We start from the raw sequence: 24,123 nt of genomic DNA, 5'->3' as shown, positions 1-24,123 counted from the left end.
TGACTTACGTTTTATTTGATTCAAAATCAAAACTGAGGCATCAAGTTTCATTTCTCTGATGGAAATAAATCCTTTTTCTATGTCTATATAGAGTCACTGTTTGCAGAAAGATGAAAATAATAAATCTGTACTCACTAATCAGCATAATACAAAGGATGAAGTAGACCCTAAGTTACCAGTTACATTAAGGTACAATTGTTAAAAAGCTGAATTGTACAGCATGAAGCAAAGGGTGAATTTGAAATGAAAAGCAAAAATCATTCCTTTTTGTAAGTGTGTAAAATGCTTTCATTGATATGTCCTATTCTTAAATAATTCATGCTGAATACAAATAATGTAGAAACCAAATTCTGCAAACAGCAAGTAGTAACAAAGATTGAGAAACTATTTTTTTGTCATCATATGAATCTACAATTTCCAGGTATAACAGATTGAGCAAACTGAATAGAGTTCTGAGAATGCTATGCACATTTGCCAAAAAATCAAACCACTTCCAACAGAGAGAAAAGCAGATGTATGAAAAACATTTTCATGATATAGAACCATTGAATTAAATGATTTTCAAATAAAGATGTGAACCTTACAATAATTTCAAATCACATTCAATATAAAGCAAAGATTTACATGAAAGAACTAACATTAGGTGTATGAGCATTCAGATGAGAAAGATGTGCTCAGTGAAGTAGAGAGCCCAAAATGCTTTGCAGTATTCTGTCCATCACTGCAGCATGACTTCAAAAGGGGCCACAGAAAGAAATGGAAAATTGGAATAAATGCTGATCTAGCAATGAAAAGGCTGAATAGAGTTCCCATCTCTATAGGTCCAAATCCAGATATCATGTCTACATAGATGATCCAGAGATAATTAAGTCGTAGCATGTCAAGACTTGAATTAATCTCAACTGTTACCAAAGTTTCTTTCTCCAGATCTTGTTTTATAACAGCACATCTATCCAGTTGCCCAACCACAAACCTGAGAGTCACTTTTGCATCCATGCTCGCTCCCACTTTTCCCCATCTTTCACCAGTACTATTGATTTCCCTGCTGTTCTTCAGGCACTTCTTTTGTCTGTATGCTAATGATATTAGGCAGAGCCTCATCAATCTCCTGCTAAGGTCACAGTAACAATGTCTTCATTGACCTCTATGTCTCCAGCTTTTCTCCTTTCAATCTATTCTCCAAATTGCTGCCAAGGTAATCATTCCAAAATGCAAATCTAGTCATATCATTCCTTGATAAACTTCCTTCAGAAGTTCTCTGTTACCAACTGGAATAAAATCCAGACTCTTTAGCATGCATATAAAGCCCTTGATTGGTGTGACTTACACCACCTCCTTCCTACCAGTTCTTTTCCTAAATACACTATGCTCACCCTTCAAGACCCAATTTAAGAATTATCTCCTCTGAAAATTCACTAACGATAACCTTATCTGAATCAGGTTTGCTAACCACAGCACCTTGCAGTTTCTTCTTAGAATTTATCCTTGTAAGTTGTAATTGACTGAATATTTCTCTTCATCTCCACCATTCTGTGAACACCTGAAGGAAAGAGGCTGTTCTTCATTTTTGCATGCCCCGCTTGAAACACATAAAGTAAGCAATCAAAATGTTTGAGAAAGAAGGCAAATAGGGAAATTTTAAAAAGAAAGTACCAATTAGATGACTCTAGGAACTTTTTAATTCTAAAGTTCTGTTTCCATGATTCCATTTATTCAGGCCAGGCTTTCATGTCATAAACATGCAATCCACAGGGAATGAGGAGTAAACTTTCAAAACCAACAGCTATTATTCTGTTCCTCAACCCCAAGAGAAAGTGTTCCCTTAACCCCATCAAATAAAGCCATTAAGAAAGCTTTAAAATGAGGAAAACTTGTAGTGGTATAAATGTTTAGGATTACCAAGAGAAACAGATCCCCTGGTGCTATACCTAGAATTTGGGTCCAAGGCAACAGTGCCCAAGTAAGCTTGGATCATGGATCACCCTCCCATTCTGTAGAAAGTCGCCAGACTTGAATGCCTGAGAGATGAAGGCTTTCCACCAACTAGAGGGCAGTCCTAGAGCAGCAGGGAGTGTTCTCCTGATTTGAAGTTTCCTTTGTCTGCATTTTGCTTCCCTCCACGGCAAGGTAAAATGTATCTTCCCTTATTCCTAGACTCCCCAAAGCAGATGTGGTTGTGTCCTCCTCTGTGGCATACCTATAGTTCATCCACAGAATGTATCATATTCTAAGGCTATTAATTTCATTATATAAATGCTGGGAAGCAATTCTCCATGAATCTCTTATATTTTTTATTATTTGAATGAAGACATTGACAGCCTTTGTCTTCAACAATTTTTTAAGGATGCTTGTATGGAAAACTACCTTAGAAGAGAGATAGTGTATCCCTCTGAGAAAGGAGAAAGCAAGTTTTTTCCCAACCTGTCTTAATAAAGATAATGTTTCCCTCCAAGGTGAACCTTAAGCAAGTTTGCCAACAGCCTCCTTTATAATACTGGAAACTTCTTAAGCTTGGGGCCCCTCAACAGGAATACAAACCTATGGCGTGCATATCTACCTGGTCCTCTTTATATAGCCCCCATGGAACTTGGTGGGGTTTGGAAATAAACCTATGGCAACACTGAAGCTTGTGTTGTCTGCTGTGCCATAAGTAATAAAGTTCTTTTCTCTGACCCAGGAATCTCATCTCTTCTGCTAGCATCCTTGAAACTATAGCAGGCTCACTTTTTAAGCATTCAAATAGGGTGAAATCTGAGACACTTAAAAGTCTTTGATAAGGTGCAGTATGTTGTGTTTGTATGGGGCATGGGTGTCTGTGTGTGTTTAACGTATCTGGTTTCTTCTGACCATGACCTTCTCAAGAGGAAGGATTGTATCTAATTCATCCAGGTATATTCAATACCCAACCTAATTAAAATAGATGTCAGCTGAATAAAAATATGAGCACACAGTTAGTTAAAGAAGAGGAAAAGGAGCCAGGAAACACCATGACATAATTTTCAGATCTTTTTATTACTCAAATTCATGTACCTTTTCATTAAGGTGAGTTAATGTTATTGTTTCAAGTTTGAAAAAAACTATTGTCTATATATATTCTTTACATGACAAGTACGATCTTAATCCCAACTTTCACATTGTCATTCCATTTTCATATCAGAAATTTGACATACATCAGCAAAATGAATGCATTAATTTTCAGTATCTCCAATATTTTATCACAGATAACATAAAAATTTACACGGGGTTTTGCTTGAGTAAAAATCTGACTTATATGTAATTAGTGATAGAAATGAGATGCCATTCCTTCCCCCAATGGCTTGGTGTGGCTCAAGAGGAAGAGCGGGAAAAAAATCCTCTTTCAACATATATATATTTAATGCCACTTATTTATATGGGGAAACAGGAGTCTCATGGAAGATAAAGAACATGAACTATGCCTCCTCTTCTCCACTTAACAAACCACCATCAACACTAAAGTTCAAAATATAAAACTATGTCCAACCAGGTGCAGTGGCTCATGCCTGTAATCCCAGCACTTTGGAAGGCCGAGATGGGTGGATCACCTGAGGTCAGGAGTTCGAGACCAGACTGGCCAAAATGATGAAACCCCTTCTGTACTAAAAATATAAAAATTAGCCAGGTATGGTGGCGGTCACCTGTAATCCCAGATACTCAAGAGGCTGAGGCAGGAGAATCGCTTGAACCTAGGAGGCAGAGATTGCAGTGAGCCAAGATCATACCATTGCACTCCAGCATGAGCAAGAGAACAAGACTCTGTCTCAAAAAAAAAAAAAAAAAATATATATATATATATATATATATATATATATATATATATATGTGTGTGTGTGTGTGTGTGTGTGTGTGTGTGTGTGTCTTTTTACCAAAAAGGACAATAAGGGCTTCCAGCTGAAAGTTTGCCATAATAAAGAAGGAGTTTTGACCTGTGTTCCAGACAGGCATGTTGCTTCTGGATCCCGTATTTGGTCAGACTTGAAACTCATCCTTATTAAATCACTCTTGCACTGTGTGTCTGGAGAAATGGCTCTATATACTTGCATTTGCAATAGACTAAATGTTTGTGTTCCCCCAAAATTCATATGTTGAAGTCCTAGCCACCTAGGTGATGGTATTAGGAGGTGGGGCCTTTGGGAGGTAATTTGGCTATGAGGGTAGAGCCCTCATGAATAGGATTAGTGAGAAAAGGGACCCCACAGAGCTCTCTAGTCCTCTTTCCACCACGTGAGGATGGATGAAGAAGGTGGAAGTCTGCAACTTGCAGACCTGAAGGGGACCCTCAACAGAACTCAACCATGCTGGACCCCTGAACTTGAAATTCCAGCCTCCAGCAGTATAAGAAATAAATTTCTGTTGTTTATAAGCCATCCATCTATGGTATTTTGTTATAGCATCCTGAACTGACTACAACAGTATCCAGAGAGTTCAATTATTGTAATTGATTAAAAAAATTAGGGCCCAAGTAGTTTTATCCTAGGTCTCTCCCTCCTGAGTGCTACACTGAGGAAAGACATGTTCCCCTCGTCACCGAGATGAAACCTCATGGGTGGACAAAACCAGTGCAAAAGATAGTGGTGATAGTGATGAAATCAGCAAGAGAAGCAAAAGGACTGGGAGAAAGAGAAATTTTAAATAAGCCATATCTCTGTGAATCTCCTGGGGCACTTGAGGCTGCTCACAGTGACTTCAGGAGACTGGGCTTCAATGAACTGGTAAGCACCTGACTGGACATACTTGACAGATAAAGTTATCTGGGTGTCAGCTTCAGTAGGATCCACACCAAAGGTCTGAATTTCTGTTTCTTCTAAAATAACTGACTCATGGTTACGTGTAAGCAGGTCCCAGTAAGTCTCAGAAAAAAATTGGGAAAAGGAACCTCGCAAGTAAACTGGGTGAGGTTTAAAAGTCATTGAAATTTGGTCGTAAATACAAATGCAATTCCATTATATCCACAAGCTTATAAAACACAGGGGACATTTGGTAACGAAAATATCAAAGTACAAAAGATAAATTTCAAAGGAAAAGTTTACAGTTTGTCCTCTGCAGGGCAGACGATCTATGATGTTCTTTCATCACAGTTAGTTAAATGAGGGCTCTGGCAGTGCAATGACTCAGAGATAACAACCGAAAGTTGTAACATCGATATCCTCAAATGTTTGGGTATATATGTGAGAACATAAATATTAAATGTTGAAAAAGAGATTCAACCTATCCTTCAAGTCTAGCCAGCTGGCTTTCCTGCATCATGCAGTATCCTCTAAGATTATCCTAATGAAAAAAACAAAACTCTCAAGGAGCAATGAAGTGCAATACTTTGTTGAAGGGTAGTGGTTTCATTGTTATTGTTTTGTTTCATTTTATAAAGAAAAAAGAATCATTCTGACTCCACAAGAACAGATATCTCATTTGAAGGCAGCTATTACAGTATTAGGGCCACTGAGCACTTCTAACCAATGAGGCCATCTACCACCCATCCAGAGTCACCATTGGTAGGTAAATTTCAGCAATTCTTTTCTTTGAAGGAAGACCTTGTTCTACAGGAACATTCAATTAACATTCAAGGTCTATCGGTTAATAATCCATTAAAGTAACTTTATTACCCTTTCCAAAATGGCAGCTAAGAAAAACCATTTGGAATAATAAACAGTGTGAGAAATAAGTCAAGAACATGGCATATAGACTTTCTCTTTACCCAAAGTTTTTATAAAAGAGGAAGGAAAGAGGAGAAAACAGTAAACAAGGAGGTGAGATGGCTCCAGTTGTAAACTGCGCAGAAATAACCTGTGACCTGACCATAAAGAGCCGTGTTAAAAATCTAAACTCCTCTGAAGTATAATAAAACTTTCTACCCTTTCTTGCAAGTGCACGTCTCACAAATGTTAGATGGTAGCCACTAGGGGGAATCTCTAAACCCTGCTTTGCTGTACATTGTTTGATAGAAGTACAATGTCATCTTAATACACTAAAATGAAAATCCCACCAAGACGAAAAAGGTTGGTATAGAGAGGTAAATATTCCCCTAGCATATATAACACCTCTGACTATTTTTCTTAAGTTCAAAGAGCTATTAGAAAATTGTAGCAGTGTGCAGTTAAGTGTGGCAGATGGCATATAGGAGTGAGTGGTGTGCAATTTACAGTAAACAAATTCTTTATCTTTGACGGGTCATGGGGAGAACTAAAACGGTCTCCAATTCAATCAGGGAATATGCTAGAATATACTGACATGCAGATTCACTAATTATAGTGAAATGTGTTAAAAAGCTACAATTATCCCAATGGATGAAACCTTTCCCATGAAGATTAGAAAAAACAACCAGGCGTCATGAGCTGACAGCAGGATGCCATTTGTAAATGTGCCCCCAGATTGGTTGACACCTGTTCAGAGAAGAGATTCAAATCTTCAGGGCCTTAAACTTGGTCTCCTCCGGAGATAGGTACACTTTTTGATAGTATGTGTACTGTGAGCTCATCAGCTGTTTTTGTATCAAATATATGGGGCAAAACTGTAACTGACATTTCTTTCTGTCTTTAGAAAGAGAACCACAGCTCAGCGGGGAATGAGTTCTGCAATGTTCATTAGTTTGGTTATCATCAAATTAATATTTCAAGTATTGCAGAGTTTGATCTCTACCACTACTAAAAGGGAAAAGGGAACATATACATATTATGAAATGTGTTTTTCAAAAACAGTTTGATCATATATTGAACTACAACCATGAAAATGTATTGGACTACAAAAGAATGTACAATTACATAAAGCATAGGAGCCACTCAAATGATCCAGTATGTGTCTTACATCAAAGCACTCCATGAGATTTACGAGTGGCTTGGGGCATGTAGAGGCCAAGGGAAACCTTCCCCTTCACCCTCTGGACGTTTGCTGAAAATCAACTGACAAAAGGCAGATTAATAGGAGAAAAGGCATACAAATTTGTTAATATCCACATGTGTGCACAGGAGTCATACAAAATGTGAAAACTCAAAGGAAGGGCCAGATGGTTGACTATTTTATACCATCTTGAGCTTATAGAAAGAATGGGGGCTTGGACTGTGGCAAGACAGGTTACGGGAGGGAGAGAAGAGGAAAGGTATGGCTACCAAAAGCAGTCTTATTATGTAGACAAAATCTCATTGGTAGCTCTCAGAAAGAATAGATGGTAGCCTGTGGTTGAGTTAATCTTCCCTACATCTGGACAAGCGAGGGGCCTCAAAGAAACCCTGTTTATTTCCCTTACTTGGATTTTCCTCTATAGATGCAAATCTCCTCCACAGAAGGCAGCTTGGCAAGCATTAGTCCGGTCTGCAGGCCCTTTGAATAGCTGTTTCAAAAGATGTCAAAGAGGTATATTTTAGGGTAAATATTTCTGGTTTCCTTTAGGTGTGTGAACCTGTACAGAGGTGCAATGGGATGCTCTTAAACAATGACATGTGAGAATTTGATTCAAAGGGACAAGATCACTGCATTGAAGAAGAGTTGATTTGAATAATCCCTTAAATTCAATGGTAGATACTAGGATATATAAAAGACGACCTAGAATTTGAGGAGAGCAATTTACCAAACACCCTCCAGATACATGGAGCCTGGGAAATTTTACTGAGTTTGTACCATTTTTGTGTATGATATTGCCTGTAACATAACCATTGCTTAAGGAAACTCAGGCCGAAATTTCAGGTCTAGCAGCTGATGTTTGCCGCACCAGTTGTACTGAGAGTGGTTCAAGCACCCTTGGATATGTGGGGCAAATTCTGGAGCATGAGGCTGCAGATTCTGCCCTAGAATGGTGGCACCGCCATTGTTTTGGATGAGAGATTGACTTCTCACTTTAACTGGGAAGAGATTCCCAGTTCCTCAGAAAAATGTAACAATGTGCTATTTACAAGACTTATTCATAAGGAGTTACTGGGAGTTGTTCCATCTCACTTACTGTTCATCATGTCACTGACCATACATTCTCTCCTGAAAGAAGTTCATGACTTTGTGTTGGGCCAGCGTTTCTGGACCTGTAACAGATGTTTGAAGAGATATCCACCAAGTGGGCCTTAAGGTAATGTTTTCTAAAAGAATTCTATTGTATACAAACTAGCTGAGAAAAAAATTAATTCTTTAGATTTATAACTCACAGGGATAAGATAACTTGATTTGAGACTTTAAATGTCTTGGTGTTTAACTTAAGATTTCTGGAATTTAATTTCTTTGTGATTTTAATCTTTGAACTTTAGTTTGTCCCTGACAATTTGGTAATAGTACAGATATTCAGATGTGGGGCACTTCTATATTGGTGGCATTTTGTTATTGGAATAGCTTTCTGTTGTCATCTAATCTCACTGCATATCCTCTGGTGAGCTCTAGTAGACCACATGTCTCAATCTAATGTGAGGAGAAATAAAGTGACCTCTAAGCAAAATCCTGGAATTAATTTAGATAACATACCATTCTCACTCATTTTTAGAGCCTTCTGTATCAAAGCCTACACAGCTCGCCAGCAGACCCTGAATGCTCCACAGTAGTGCCTTGTTGGAATTAAGAGAATGGTGCCATGAGGGTAAGAGTACTACCATAAGTAGGATGTATACCCACAGGCCTGCAGAGCCATAGACCAATTGTTAAGCCAAACAATTTACAGGAACAATTTACAGAAAAAGTTGGGTATGTGATGAGGAACCCTGCATGATTCCCTGTGGAGAGGTTCCAAGTAGAGCAAGGCATTTTGTATTAGTCCATTCTCATACTGCTATAGAGAAATACTCGAGACTGGGTAATTTATAAAGGAAAGAGGTTTAATTGACTCACAGTTTCACATGGCTGGGGAGACCTCAGGAAACACACAGTCATGGTGGCAGGGGAAGCAGGCACATATTACATGCCAGCAGGAGAGAGTGAGCGAGTTAACAAGAGCAGGAAAATTGCCTTATAAAATCATCAAATCTCATAAGAACTCACTCACAATCACAAGAACAGCATGGGGCAAATCACCCTCATGATCCAATCACCTCCCTCCCACAACACGTGGGGATTACAGTTCGAGATGAGATTTGGATAGGGATACAGAGGCAAACCATATCACTTTCGTATCACCACTTCATCACTGCTCACCACCCCCTACTCACCCACTATTTTGGTGGGGGAAATTATTAGATCAGATTTCCAAACCAGGAAAGTTTCCTTACAGGTCTCTTAGACAATGAGGACTTAGTCTTCCCTTGCCATCCAAACCAGCAAGTGGGAGGCAGTGATACTAGATAGCCATCCATCAGGGAAACATTAGCAACCTCATTTGTTCCTCTTATTTAAGCCACATTCTTCAAACCAGGAATAAAAGGAATGGTATTTTGAACTTCATCTGCTTGACTTATGTAACTATTTCTCAAATAGTTCTACACTCAAGCAGAGAATAAGGGTGTTATTTATTAGCCTACTCAAATTATTATACATTGTAATTGTCCTGGTACTTAAATTATTTTAAATATCAAAATGGGAACTTTCACACTTATGTGTTTGCTCTTGGAATATACTTTGGTTTCTAAATGCTATTTTAGAATTTTATCTTTCCAGAAAAAAATGAAGGTCAACTAAACATACTTTCAAAGCTTTTATAAAATTCCCTTGTTATATTTCTGGCATGAAACAAAGTCACTATTTCTTGAGTATTATACTTATGTTGGGAAGGAAACATTATATATATATATAAATATAATATATATAAAAAATTAAAGTTTTTTACTAATGTAAATTCTTTTTAGATTTTTAAATCATCAGGATTTAAAAATCCCATCCCACTGGATAGTTAGAAAACCCAGCTTTGTTAGTGGAACATTGTCTTCTTTTTGGACTGTAACAACCGCCCTACCCAGCTCCATATGTAGGGAATTCCCTACTCCATGTATCTTGATGGGAGGCAGAGCCTCTCATTACTACCCACTGCGGGAAGTAAAAATTTTCCCCCTTCTTTTTTTTTTGCAGCTGCATCACATGATCTAGATTCTTCTAATAAGATGCACCCACACTAGCCTGGGCTTGGAAGCTGGGATGCAAAGAAGCAGGGGGTGTGCAGAATCCACTCTGTCAACATTGACTGTAAGGGACAGTGGTTGCATCCATTTTTCAAAGGTGGCAACAACTGAAGGAATTCTAGCATTGTCTCTATTGTCCAGCTTTGAGCTCTGGGGCACCTTCAAGGGCAATACACATTCTCAATAGCGCTGCCTTAATGGACAAATTCTGCAGAATGATTTGTACTTTTTCTCTGCCTATATAGCCTCCAAGTCCAGTTTCCCAGCAGTCCCAGAGATTGTGAACCATGTAATAGCCTTTTAAAATCTCATTTCTGCTTAAATTAACCAAACATTCTATTGCTTGAAAGTAAGAATCTTGATGAATACCTTGCTCAATAACACTATCTCAGCTTCTGCCAGTATGAATACCCTCCTATCAGTTTAACACAACACTAATAAAGCTCACACATCTACAGGCATCTGATCTTCAACAAACTCAACAGAAACAAGCAATGGGGAAAAGGCTTCCGATTCAATAAATGATGTTGGGATACCTGGCTAACCATAAGCAGCAGAATGAAATTGGATCCCTATCTATCACTCCTATCACTATCTACAAAAATTAACTCAAGATAGACTAAAGATTTAAATGTAAGTCTTCAAACTATAAAAATCCTAGAAGAAAACTCAGGAAACAGCCTTCTGAATATCAGCTTTGACAAATAATTTCTGGCTAAGTCCTCAAAAGCAATTGCAACAAAAACAAAAGTTAAGTTAAAGAGCATCTGCACAGCAAAAGAAACTATCTGGAGAATAAACAAACAACCTACAAAATGGGGGAAAATATTTGAAAACCAACCATCTGACAGAGGTCTAATATCCAGAATCTATAAGGAATTTAAACAAATCAACAAGCAAAAAACAAATAACTCTGTTAAAATGTGGGCAAAGGACACGAACAGAGACTTCTCAAAAGAAGATGTACAGAAATGCAAATCAAAATCAGAGTGAGATACCATCTCACACTGGTAAAAATATATTTTGTTAAAATGTCAAAAAATAACAGATGTTAGCAAGGCTGCAGAGAAAAAGGGACACTCACACACTGCTGGTGAGGATGTAAATTAGACCAACTACTGTGGAGAGCAGTTTGGAGATTTACCCAGCAATTCCATTACTGGGTATATACTTAAAGGAGAATAAATCATTCTATCAAAAAGACACAGGCACTGATATGTTCACCACAGCACTATTCAAAATAGCAATGACATGGAATCAACCCAGGTGCCCATCAATGGTTTAAAGAAAATGTGGTTCATATACACCACAGAATATTACACAGTCATGAAAAAGAACAAAATCAAGTCCTGAGCTGCAACATGGACACAGTTGGAGGCCATTATCCTAAGCAAACAACAGAGGAACAGAAAACTAAATACTACAAGCTCTCATTTGTAAGTGTGAGGTAAACATTAGATAAACATGGACATAAAGATGGAAACAATAGACACTATGGACTAATAGAAGCGGGAGAGAGGGCTGAAAATCTACCTATTGGGTACTATGCTCACTACTTGAGTGACAGGTTCATTCATACCCCCAACCTCGGCATCACATAATATATCCTTAAAACAAACCTGCACATATACCCTGATTCTAAAATAAAAACTGAAAAAGAAAAACAGGGCTTTTTAGTCAAGTCCTCAGTCTTTCATAGTTCTGCCCTCCTTTTTTTTACTCCTACAAAAAGTATCTAGCTCTCCATAGTCCAATAGAACAGCTACTAATCCTAAGTAGCTATTGAGCACTCAAAATATGGCTATTCTGATTTGAGATGTGCTGTAAGTGTGAAATGCATGCTGAATTTCAAAGATCTAGTATAAAAAAAAAGAATGTGGAATATCTCAATCATGTTTCATATTAATTACATGTTGAAATATTTTGGAAATAGTGGGTTAAACAAAAATTAAAATTAATTTCCCTTTTCTTTTTACTTTAATGCAGCTACTAGAAAATTAAAAATTACACATATGGCTTATGTTATACTTCTACTGGAAAAACATACGAGGGAACAAGTGGTCATACATTTATATATTATATTACATTATTCTGTTAATAATCCAAATACCTAGTTCTTAAAAAAATAAAATTCTTATTTTCTACAATATAATTTTACAACTAGATCATTTTTATTACCAATGGAAGAGAAAGGAGCTAATGGTTATTAAGTGCATAGGTACCAGGCACTATGCTATGTAATTCACCTAATCCTCATTATCTCACTGAAGGAAATATTAAAATGAGGACGTGTAAATGAGGAGATATACTAAGAAGTTAGGTAGCTTTCCCAAGGTGATGTATCTACTACATGGTAAGACCAGGCCAGGAACATAGATTAGTTTATCTCCCAAGAACTCGTTTCCCATTACCCTGTGCGGTGACACCTCTTTCCCTCCAGCCCTCAACCCATTACCATTCAGAGGAAGGCTTCCAAAATAAATCGACAGCCCATGGAACAACAAAAACTCTGTTTTAATCTGTGTATCACATTCATTCCCTCTATTTTTCTTTCAGAAAATTATGGTCTTTTCCATAAGTTCTTTTATGGTTTACTGTTTCAGATTGCCCCAATTCCATAACTAATAGGAACTTAAACTTATTGGAATGAGACGTTCTTAGCCAATACAATTTCTGTACTGAAAGCAACTCTATTACATCTTCATTTGAGGTCTAGTTCCTCAGCTCCAAGTGAACTTAGACCTATTTTAAAAGATAGATATTTTTAACTCTGTATTTTAATCAACTGATTAGCTGGTCAACATTTGGAACCCTTAGAACCAGTATAGACAATGACTTTATTTTTTATAATTTCAAGAATATACACAGGTGTTCAAATAATTTTCCATATGTATGTGGTAGTCTAAGAGAGATATATATTTTTTCTTCTACTTTTTAAGTTCAGGGATATATGTGCAGGAAGTGCAGTGTGTTACATAGGTAAATATGTGCCATGGTGGTTTGCTGCACAGATCATCCCATCACCTAGGTATTAAGCCCAGCATCCATTAAGTATTCCTCCTCATGCTCTCCCTCCCCCAACCTTCACCAACAGGCCACAGTGTGCATAGCTACCCCTATGTGTCCGTGTGCTCTCATTGTTCAGCTTCCACTTATAAATGAGAATATGCAATATTTGGTTTTCTGTTCTTGTGTTAGTTTGCTGAGAATAACAGCTTCCAGCTTCATCCATGTCAGGGGAAAGGACATGATCTCATTCCTTTTTATGGCTGCATAGTATTCCATAGTGTATAGGTACCATATTTTCTTTATCCAGTCAATCACTGATGGGCATTTGGGTTGATTCCATGTCTTTACTATCGTAAATAATGCTGCAATGAACATGCGCATGTATGTATCTTTATAAAAGAAGGACTTATAATCTTTTGGCTATATACCCAGTAATGGGATTGCTGGGTCAAATGGTATTTCTGCCTCTTGGTCTTTAAGGAACTGCCACACTCTCTTTCACAATGGTTGAACTAACTTATACTTAGGAGATATATTTTTAATTTGTGTTATGTTGAAATTTCTGGAACATATTGATAATTTATGAGACCACCTGGAAAGATTTCTTTTTAGTAAGTAAAATATCCAGAGCAAATAAAACCATAAAAGTCCAGGCAAAAAATTTAATAGTACTATTTATAGTTGCAAAATAAACAAAAAAGGTTCATTAATTTAGCTTTCATAACAGATTTGCTCCCCAAATCTGGTTCATAGCCTCTGAACTTTTGCCAATTTCAGATTAATCTGCTCCATATATATATTTATCCAAAACAGTATTAGCGTTGTTATTCATTCTGTGGTGACTGTAGAAGCAATAGTGAGAGAGCTGTAGAATCGAGGTCTTTGTTGAAATGTTCTTTTAACAAAAATCTTCACAACCTGAGTGCCATAACTCATATATCCCAGGAAGTTGAGAGAACTAGGGTCTGAGAAAGGTAGAAGTGGTGTCACAGCACATCTTTTGTCATAATAAAATTGAATGTATTCAATTCTTCTAAGTAGCTTCATTTGAGTACTTTAAAAAATAAACCAGATGCTATCTAAAGGACTCTAAAATATGCTCAAAGGAGAGAAGTAAGAAACATATATCCTAAAGAAGTGCACAGTGAGGTTGAGAATAAGAGACACTCTGACTTGAAGTGCAGGAAAGATTGCCATGAACTAAAATGATCTGAGGAGGTTAAGAGGCCTTCGACCAGGATAGGCACTGAGGGATGAAAGCAAAAAGAACCTCAAAAGTGAAAATTAGAGGCAAGGAAGAGAATAGCATTTTCTAAGACAGCTAAAGTTGGTTGGAATAGAATGCAAAATAAATGAAAGGAAAATCAGATCAAACATCTGTGCCTTAGTTTATGTTGCAGAATATCTTGAATGCCAAGCTGAAGACCCTGGATATTATCCTATCTGCTATGAGGTAACATTAAATAATTTTATGTAAAATAATGAGAATATACTGGTTTGATAAGATTCTGAGCTAATTAAATCAAAGGGAGGAAAAGAGGGTATAAAATACATAATAAAGCAAGCACTAGCAAAACAGTGGCTGTAATTGAGGAATAAGGATGAGGGTTGAATCCTAATTGGAATGAAGGTACCAAGCCTGGAAATTTAGGACTTCAGTATGAATAAAAATACAATTAATATGGATATTGCAAGAGAAAGCCAATTTGAAAGAATAAAATGCTAAATTCCATTGCTAAGTTGACTATAGTATTAATAAGACATCAAGACTGTGTAAAGGGTTGTGGAGTTTGAGTTTTCTGATTTGCTAACTTTACCACATGTATTAAGGTATTTAAGCAGTATGGACAGTCAAAATCCTTGAAAAGTTGCTTTTTATTTATTGGAATTATTTATTACCTTGAATCACTGTCTGATTTTAGCTTGAATAACTTACTATGAAGTGATTATTCAGAGGTGATCACAAATAATTCCAAGTAGTTGGGCAAATGAAAATATGCCAAAGCAAAGAGACTACTACTAAAGGCATTTATCCTTACAAGATATGCATTTTTGTTTTTATGATAAAATACCTGAAGTAGTTGTTTTATTTTGTTCTCATTGGAATCTATCCTTTGATTAGACATAATATAATTTCTTGCGATAGGTATGATTCGCCTTGATCTTGACTTTTTAAAAATGTAATCAGCAGTTCTCCAAAACTCCATTCTTATTCCATGTTATTTTTATATAGTGTACCCAAACATAGAAACTGAATGAACCAACAGCACATTGGTGCGGAATTTGTTGGTTCAAAATAATTTATACATTTAACCAAAATTATTGTTATGAGAAAAACCTGGGCCAGGTGTGGTGGCTCACACCTGTAATCCCAGCACTTTCAGAGACTGAGGCGGGTGGATCACCTGAGATCAGGAGTTTGAGACCAGCCTGGCCAGCATGGCGAAACCCCGTCTCTAATACAAACACAAAAATTTGCCCGGCGTGGTGGCAGGCACTTGTAATCCCAGGTACTCAGGAGGCTGAGGCAGGAGAATCACTTAAACCTGGGAGGCGGAGGTAGCAGCGAGCCAAGATCACACCACTGCACTCTAGCCGGGGCAACAAGAACGAAACTACAGAACAGAAGAGAGAAGAGAAGAGAAATGAAACCTGGGACTATAAAATCCCCCTACCCCCGCAAGCTGGGAAGGAGCCAAGAGACCAAAGACAGACTCGGACAAGTCCAGCTTGACCATTAGATGAGTTTATTAGTACTTACATATAGGGTGCTCCCTGATGGCAGCAGGACAGCTCTAGAGATCCACCTTATCTCTAAGCTACCTTTAAGCTAATTTTCTGGCTCTTTGCCTACTGTGGATGTGTAATGAGACTGTTTTCATTGGCACGTTCCCAGTTACGCCCCAGGATGTTTGGGTTCTCAGGGACATCCACTCTTTAATTGGGCACCATGGCCTTGGCTCACTGCCCAGTCTTCATTAAGTAACCTGGTGGGAGACCTGTCACAACACAATTGTCGAGTTCTCTCTAAATTATTTTAAACACATAATCCTCCGATAAGAAATACATAAGGACTTGTTTTTTAAGGATGCATTTGGGAGGATTGGCTTTTATTTCACCATATACTCAAAAGCAATCACTTAAAACAGATTGAAGAATATTTATCTTTTTTTTCTCTTTTGCTGTTTGTTATCTAAAATTGCCTACTAAGTTCATTGTTCTTTTTGTTTTTCTTTTTTTACAGATGAAGTATCATTATATTGCCCAGACTGGTCTCAAACTCCTGGCCTCAAGTGATCCTCCCACCTCAACCTCCCAAGTAGCTGGTATGAGCCACTGGCCCACCAAAGTCATTCCTCTAAATTAAACAAGTTTGAACATAGAGATTTGGGGATTTTAAGAGCATGATAACTGGATTAATGCTTGATAATTCCTTATAGTACGTTATAATAGACAAGAAAATTACTTTTTTTTCTAACACATCTCTAGACCACAAGTATAATAGAGATACTACAAACTTTATTCTAGCTTGATTCACTTGGAAAAACACGAGTACATAAAAAAGTTCTAAGACAAATGGACTATTACTACAGCCAGCAGCTATTAGTATTATTTATAATTACTACCCCCTTCTAAAAGGAGCTCCTTGCCAAAGAAATCACAAAAGCTACTGATTTTAACTTGTAAGGAGATGGATTTGTGGATATTTGTCCCCTTTTGTCACATCTTTTTATTTTATCCAGCAAAGTAGAGAGAAAAGCTGAACTGGGCAGAACAAATAGAACCTATTTGACTTATATGACAGAAAATTCCTCCAGGTGGAAGCTACAAAGAGCTATAATAAATTTTGATTTAGAGAAATATAATATTTCATGATAGAAAATATTTCATTTCCCTAAACTGCTGCATTGCACATGCCTATAAGAGAAGAACAAGAAACATGAAATTTTATTGACTGATAAAACAGGACTGATAGGATTTGGGGGGAAAAAAGAGCAAGCTAATTTGTGAAATGAAGATAAGGCTATAAATTGTGGGATATTAGTACCTACAGTATAGGGGTTTTTGAGGATTAAAAGAGAATGTGTATGAGGTGCTTGTTAGCATCCATGTCGCACTGTAGGTATTCCAACATCCTTCCTAACACGCTACCTACTATCACCCCCACTACCAGTGTTACTTCCGTCACTACTAATATATCTCAAGCAATTTATTAATTAGAAGTATCTGTGTTGCATTTAAATGATTTTCATTATATTAGAGGTTATCATTCAATTAGAAATCATACTTTCCTTCCTACCCATATTCAGACTAGAATGTAATTTAATATAAATCAGGATTACTGGTTTAATCATCAAAAACTTATTTGATACTTTTCAATAGGCAAAGTCCAGCTTTAATTAGCCAATTCCTCACCCTAAACATTCAATTTTCATCTTTTGAAACAATCAATATTTAATCCCAGAAAGAGTCCCCAGATTGTTTAATGGAGATATGCTGGAGGCGAGGAGGTGATCATCAGGTCACACCCCAACGTAAGTGAGGTTTCAGAAATGCTTGTCATCCAGCCAAGGATGGGCCAGACTGGAGAGGAATGGAATGTTGGTGGAATGCATAAGTTATAAGGTTGCCGGAGTTAACCAGGAATAAAATAAGGATATGTCCAATTTTGTAAACAATAAGAAATGAAATTTAAAAAATAGAATAATACCTAACTTAGGTAGAAATGAACTTCTATTAACCCTAATTACCCAAAACAAAGCTGGGAACCTTGCTAGGAGAAAATGGCCACAATGCACAGGCACAGAAAGTGGCCCTCAGCCCTTACTCAGAGTCTATCGATTTCCATTTTGCATACAAATCATGCAATCCATCCCGGGTTGTAAGAAAAATGGTTCAAGAAGGAGAATTTTTAAAAAACACATGAAAGCAGTAAACTATTCTAAAAGCAACAGTCTAATGCCTTTGTTGTGGGGAAAATATAGTTGAAAGCATAAAGATACCTCCAGGGAACATCTTAAGCTGGCATCATCATAAAGATGAGTTGGTTACTTTACAACTCAACAAGAGGGAGAAAATGATTTCTGCTAAATTTCTGAGTGCTAAGGAGAGTCAACAGCAAGAAGGGGCTAATTTACAAGAGGGCAGCAGGATAGATACAGACAGAAGGTGGCTAAGTATTCCAAAGGACAGCCAGAAATAGGAAGGGCCACCTAAGTGTGCAGCCTTGGGAGCGATCAGAGAGAGAAGCAGAGTGCCTGAGAGTTGAGGTAATGCCATTGAACCCCATGAGAATACTGTAATACCTACTTCATTGGATTGTTGTAAGGATGAAATGATATATCTGAAGTTGTATTCATTGTTGATTGCTGTGTAACAAACTGCCCCACAAGTTACTGGGTCAAAAAAGCAAACATCTCAGAGTTACTAAATCCAGCCACCCTCCAGAGGGTAGAACTACACAAGGCATGAATTTCACAAGGTGGAGGTCATGGAGGCCATATTAGAGGATGTTGACTACAACTGCATGTAGCAATGTGCCAGCACATAAAGACTCAATATATGCTAGCCCCTATAACTTATCATTTGGAAAATTCACAAAACAACTATTGTCACTGAATAAATGAGGTATTACTGTGCTCAAGCTTCAAATCATGTTCTAAAGAATAAATAAAATGAGATACACTCAATGATGAAACTCAAGCCACCAAATATTAATCCAGCAAGTTATATCTAAACACACAATATTAGAAACAATTTGTATTGGGAAAGGAGGGACAGTCAGAAGCAAAGGGCAATGGAGACCATTAGCATCACCTCCTTACTATGAAGGTTTGCAAAAGCGGCCCCCTCATGCTGGTGTAATTCCATCCTGCATGACTGTTCTCTGGAGCAGTAGTCATTTATCTCTGTCCACTTTTTCTCCCACCTAAGTCCTTGCCACCACCCCAGTGGAAAATTCAATGGACATGAACATGAACCCCCTGAAACCCCAGAACTATCTTTTTGGTTATGAACTAAACACTGGCAAAGTTTGTCACTTTAACGTGAATAATGATGAAAAAGTTATAGTTATCTTTAAGAATAGTCAGTCTAGGGGCTGGTGCATAGGATGAATTGCACACTGCTGAAGCAGAGGAAATGAATTATAAAGGCAGTCCAGTTGAAATAATACTGGTACTTTGAAAATGTCTGTACAGCCAATGGTTTCCCTTGGGGGCTTTGAAATACTACCACCCATGGTCTGACGGTTGAAGTGTGGTTCAGGGTCAGGGCATATTAGTGGACAGCACTTAGTAGCTGTGGAGGAAGAGGCAGAGTGAGAAAATGAAGAGGAAGAGAGTATGAAGCTCTTAAGTATATCTGGAAAGCGATCTGCCCCTAGAAATGGTAGTGAGGTTCCACAAAAAAAAGTAAAACATGCTGCTGATGAAGATGATGATAATAGAGATGATGATGATTATTTTTATTATGACGAAACTGAAGAAACATATCCAGTGAAGAAATCTATATGAGATACTCCAGCCAAAACTGCACAAACATCAAACCAGAATGAAAAAGACTCAACACCATCAACACCAACACCAGAATGTCAAGAATCATCCAAAAAAAAAAAAAAAAAAAAAGCTTCTAAAACACCAACAGGACCTTGTTCTGTGAAAGAAGACATTAGAGCAAAAATGCAAGCAACTGTAGAAAAGTGGGCTTCTCTTCCCAAAGTGGAAGCCAAATTTATCAATTACGTGAAGAACTGCTTCTGGATGACTGACCAGGAAGCTGTTCAAGGTCTCTAGCAGTAGATGAAGTCTCTTTAAGGAAAATAGTTTAAACGGTTTGTTACAAATTTTCTCTTATTTCATTTCTGTAACAGTTGATATCCGGCTGTCCTTTTCATAATGCAGAGTGAGAACTTTCCCTACTGTGTTGATAAATGTTGTCTAGCTTCCATTGCCAAAAATGTGTTGCCCAAAACATCGGTTTTTAAAGATGAAAATCCAGCCTTTGCATGGTTTTAAGCACATATGGAATGTTATGATAGGACATAGTAGTAGCGGTGGTCAGACATGAAAATGATGGGGAGACAAAAACATACAAGTGAAATAAACTCAGTATTTTAATAACATAAATAAATAAAAACTAAAAAGTGGCCCTTTCTCACCATGACCACCAGATTCTTCCACTCTGCAACTGCAAACCCCTGCATTAAAGTACTCTGCTATCTCTGCTTTATGGTGAATCAAATGGTATACATGGAAAAGAAAATAAGCATCTATTACTTCAAAAATTGATGGAATTATTGGACAATAACATTTGTAAATCAAATCAGGTTTGCATCAGATTATATGAATACAAGCTACACGAGAAAAGGAAAGAGGAATTAGAAGAATTTGATGGTGCAAATTCTGAAATGAAATAGCCATCTCTCTCATCTTTGCCAATGAAATATTAAAGATGTCAAAAGTGGATCATTACCACTGCTATCAACATGAACAGCCCTCAGAAGGGAGCAACCTTGGATGCTGTGGCCACCCTAAAACTGACAAGCTCAAATCCATTACACTGTAAATGTATCTTCGTCCCCAACCCACCCACCAGCAAAGTGTCCTAAGACAGCTGCTAATTTAAAGGCAGAATTAATTATAAGTGACTCAGTGACAGATGCTCCCCATTTGGACTCCAACTGAAAAAGCCTCTGTGTTCTGGGCATGATGCTGGTGTTCTACTCTAAAGATTCCACCGCAGCGGAGGCCACATTACTTGGTGGGTGGCTTGCTTGCCACCTGTTTGGGCAAACCACTGTGACTTAGCCTAGTTTTCCAATTTCTCCACTTGACGTTCCTCTTGCCGGTCTTCTCCTCCTTTCCCTGCAGCTAAAGCACAGTCTTATTTGTCACCACCCGTCAAGACACACAGGAGAAAGGGGATTCATACCAGCATTTTTCCTGCACTCCTTTCTCTAGAAGCCAAACAAGGTATTCTTCAGACAAAGAAAGCACTGACCATGCATAGAGAGTCCTTTGCCTCTTTGGGATTAGTCACAACCTCAAAAGTGACCAGCTATCATGTCAATCCATGCTCCTAGCTGCCCACAAACTTCCTCATTCCTCATGCTAGAGAAGACACCTAGAATGTTTTCATGTTTATTTTAAAGTAATATATTTGCATTTTAGAAAAGCTAGACATATAGAACATTTTTAAGAAGAAAATAGAATACATTTTCTATTTTGTTCAATGAATTCTTTTTAAAGAGTTCTCCATGCCTATATTTGGTAGAAGTCCTCAGTATGCATTATGCATAGAGAAAAAGGAACAATTTTACCTTAGGTTGTATCTTATATGCCTGGAATAAATGATGGCCACTAATATTTTCATATTTTTCATTTTGTTTAACACATATTTTTTAGTTCCGTCTAACACATTTTAAATGCTGAATGCCAAGGTGATACAAAATAGCCAATTTTATCAATTATTTTTCTTTATAAAAATTAAGCTTTACCTGTTGATACCTTTGGAGAATGTCTCAGTCAGTTCGGGCTGCTACGCCAAAGTATCATACACTGGATGGCTTATGAACAACAAATTTATTTCTTATATTTCTGGAGGCTACAAGTACAGTATCAGGGTACCAGCATGACTGGGTACTGGTGAGGGCCACCTTCCAAGGTGCAGACTGCTGTCTTTAATTGTATGGCAGCAAGAGGGTAAGAGAACTCTCTGGAGTCTCTTTTATAAAAAGCATTCATCCCATTTAGGAGAGCTCCATCCTTATTACCTAATTACCTCCCAACGTTTCTGCCTCCTAATACCTTCACATTAGCAGTTAAGATTTCAACCTATAAATTTGGAGGGGGAGGGTACATAAACATTCAGTCCATCACAGAGAGTACTGCAGTGCTTGGAAATTGCTGCTTTCCTTTTAATCTACTTTTAGATGAACTCATCTCTACAAATATTATTCCTAGCCCACGTTTGGTCTGCCAAACTTCCAAAACTCTTCCAACTCTCTTCCACAGATTCTACTCCTCAGCCTGCCATGTTTATTTTGTGTAAACATTACGTTTAACAATCATGACTTGCATAATATAATCACAAATAAAATTTATTTCTATATCTTAAAATCCACTCTAATAGGCTAGATCTTTCTTGATATCCTTGATGTTTCTGGTACTTCTAGGGTAATAAAAATATCCATAATTCATTCAAGGCTCATGACAGTCTCAGTAATTAGATTATTTAGTTCTGTGTAATGGTCAAAATTCAGTCTTGCATTAAATTTAGAACAGATATCTCCTTCCAAACTTTTGTATCATGATTTTGTATCTCACTTTGAAATATGTTATCAATTTTCTCAGTGCTTCAACTAAAGCTTCCATGACAACATCTTTTTCAAATGTTTCCTTTCATCTTCTGATGCCCATAACCTTTAGAGGGTCCACTAGAATTCCCAATGTTAGTCATTAGTATAATTCATAGCACCTGCTCTCTCTGTCCAGTGAAAGATACACCAAATCAGAAAAACAACATTGACTTAATATTTGTTTTATCTTCTACTTACCACCAAGAATCATCTACTTTCTCCAAATGGTGTCAACAAAGAGCCTAAATTCCATCTGAAGGGTCCTCATTGAAACCCACGGAAGACAATTTTGTTTCACTGAAGCCCCATCAACTTGCCTTTAGATTATCAAGGAGGGCCTGCCTACTTGTCTTTTGATTCCTCATCCCTCAGTATTCCTGACCTACTCCTCTGTAAATTGCTCCCACCAGGTCAGACATCCTAATTTCTCAACACTCCTCTCCCAACCCTAACACCTCCTCTGTAAGCATATCCTCCTGCCCAGTTGCCAACCCACTGCTTTATCCATTGTACTTGTCCTCATCAATCCCATAGTGCCAACACACATGACTCTTCTATAAATGAAATCTCATCCTAATCTGCATCCTAATGTGTGAAAACTCCTCTCTACCCCAATTTGTTGTTCACATAGTAACATAAATTGAACAATGCATTCACATCATTTATTCCTTACTGGCCTAATAAAGTTTTCCTTTCCTCTGACCCTTTTGACTCAGAGTAGTGAGTGAGAGAGAGCCAGGCATCTCTTCTTCTCCACTGCTTAGTTGGGTGACTAGTGCACTCATTCCACATAGAACAATTACAGGTCAGTCATGTCATACCCATGCTCTGAGTCACAGCTGCCCATGTGTTATTTATCTCATATCCATAGAATCTATTATCTGTCTTCATGAAGCCCAATCTTAAGTTGCTTGTTTTGTTTTGTTTTTTGAGACTGAATCTCACTATCGCCCAGGCTGGAGTGCAGTGGTGTGATGTTGGCTCACTGCAACCTCTGCCTCCCAGATTCAAGCAATTCTCCTGCCTCAGCCTCCTAAGTAGCTGGGACTACAGGTGCCTGCCACCATGCCTAGCTAATTTTTTTTTTTTTTGGTAGTAGAAACAAGGTTTCACTATGTTGGCCAGGCTGGTCTCAAACTCCTGACCTCGTGATCCACCAGCCTCAGCCTCCCAAAGTGCCAGGATTACAGGTGTGAACCACTGCATTGGCCGAGTTGCCTGTCTTCTAAATGTAAGCTTATCTTCTAAATTTTCTCCACTGCTTATCGAAGCCAGAGATGCGGGAATTATCCTGGTGATCAGGAAGATCTCATTCATCATCTATCCTAGCACACCATTATAATTTTTGTCCTGCTAAAACACAATTCCTTTTATGTAACTCTTTGGTCAACTGCCTTTAATGGCTTCTCCTTACCCACAAGAATAAATGCCAGTTCAGATTTGAGCTCCTTCGCTGTAGAGATTTAGCCCTAATTGTACCAAAGATAGGGTTGCCAGACTTAGCAAATAAAAATAGAGGACTTTATCTGGCAACCTTGATTGAAGAGTAACCAACTGCAACAGTAAAACCATACTACTTTCAAACCATACAAATGCCATAATTACTATTCAAAATCCTAAACAATCAGTACAGCAAGGATACTGACCAATCAGGGTAGACGAAGATGGTTAACAAGTGAGAGGCTAAACCAATGCATCCTCGTAGCATCACAGCTATGAGTACAT

The 24,123-nt window shown here is 37.8% G+C and overlaps 1 pseudogene; it reads left to right on the top strand.

Annotated features, from left to right (window-relative positions):
- LOC104655123 overlaps positions 1–19,855 on the top strand; it is a 70,536-nt pseudogene extending 50,681 nt beyond the window's left edge.
- Positions 19,856–24,123: the final 4,268 nt, after the last annotated feature.

The sequence above is a fragment of the Rhinopithecus roxellana genome, chromosome 6 (genome assembly GCF_007565055.1).
Source record: "Rhinopithecus roxellana isolate Shanxi Qingling chromosome 6, ASM756505v1, whole genome shotgun sequence".
In the NCBI taxonomy this organism is placed as follows: domain Eukaryota; kingdom Metazoa; phylum Chordata; class Mammalia; order Primates; family Cercopithecidae; genus Rhinopithecus; species Rhinopithecus roxellana.
This window is presented reverse-complemented; position numbering and strand designations above follow the sequence as displayed.